The sequence below is a fragment of the Octodon degus genome, unplaced genomic scaffold, assembly GCF_000260255.1.
Source record: "Octodon degus isolate 3935 unplaced genomic scaffold, OctDeg1.0 scaffold00147, whole genome shotgun sequence".
NCBI classification, from domain to species: domain Eukaryota; kingdom Metazoa; phylum Chordata; class Mammalia; order Rodentia; family Octodontidae; genus Octodon; species Octodon degus.
The window spans coordinates 2332155-2333343 of NW_004524723.1; the positions used below are offsets into that span (position 1 = coordinate 2332155).

Below are 1189 nucleotides of genomic sequence, written 5' to 3' on the forward strand. Positions count from 1 at the left end.
GGGGCTAGAAAGTTTCTGTCCAAGAAAGGGACAGAAGGGGGTCCCAAGTGGGTTGTCCCTGTAAGTTTTTTTTTAAATATGTTACATTAATGACACATTACCGTTAATCCTCTTCAGAATACTCCTTGCTTCAAACACACTTATCTCACTGTTTTGCCACTTTCTGAAGCAGTTCTAGAAACCTTCTTTCATAAGTGTTTTTGTGTGGCACAATCAAAAGTACAGGGAGTGCCGTTGCCCAGCACCATTAGTGGGAAGGCAGGCTTGTCAAAGCATTACAGTGTGTTTTCATCAAACCACAGGATCCCATGTGACTGCCCCAAAGTCAAGTTACAATGAAAGGTAACCACTGTGAATTGATTTGGAACATCAAAGCAGCCACAAGAGCACAGCTAAAAACCCTCACAGAAGAGGACTTCCAGAACTGGTTCAAAAAGTGGCAAGAGCAATTCATTAAGTGTATATGAAGCAAGGGGAAATATTTTAAGTTGGTAATAGTGGCAGTGTGTCTTTTATTGCAGTAAATTCTTTTTTTTTTTTTTTTTTTTTTTTTTTTTCTGGTAGTACCAGGGATCAAACTCAGGACTTTGCACTTGCCAGGCAAGCACTTATTCCACTGAGCTATCTCCACAGGCCCACTAAATTCTTTTAAAAGTTAAACATCTACCATATTTTTTCAATCATAACTTATTAGTTTTTTGGGTATGTGTGTTTTGTGGTGCTGAACTATATCCCCAACCAATTTTTAATTTTTTTTTTTTTTAAGAGACTTACATCTCACTAAATTGCTAAATTTCTGGGCTGGCTCTAATTCTGCATCCTTTTGCCTCAGGCTCCGAGAGGGCTGGGATTATGAGCACTGGCTACCACTTGGAAATTTTTATCACTTCTCTTCCTTGCCTTTTCAGATGGTTCTCAAGATTCATTTGATTTCCTTACAACCTGAAGGGAGGTTTTGTGTGTCCTGGTCTTACTGTGAATGTTATTCTTTCAGCCTGGCAGAAGTGAAGTAAAAAGTAGATTTTACTGAGCCAGGTGCAAAGTGCACAACGATAGCACGAGCCCTCCAGAGGGGGAGGTGGGAAGATCCCTCGAATGCAGGAGTTCAAGCCTGGGCAGTGTGGTGAGACTGTGTCCCAGACAATAAACATGAAACCAAGCACAAAGCATACCTTTTTATTTAATAAAA

The 1189-nt window shown here is 40.1% G+C and overlaps 1 protein-coding gene across 1 annotated transcript in view; it reads left to right on the forward strand.

Annotated features, from left to right (window-relative positions):
- The window catches only part of Snx4 (sorting nexin 4), a 37953-nt gene that overhangs the window by 807 nt on the left and 35957 nt on the right, over nt 1–1189 (forward strand). The window lies entirely within an intron of this gene.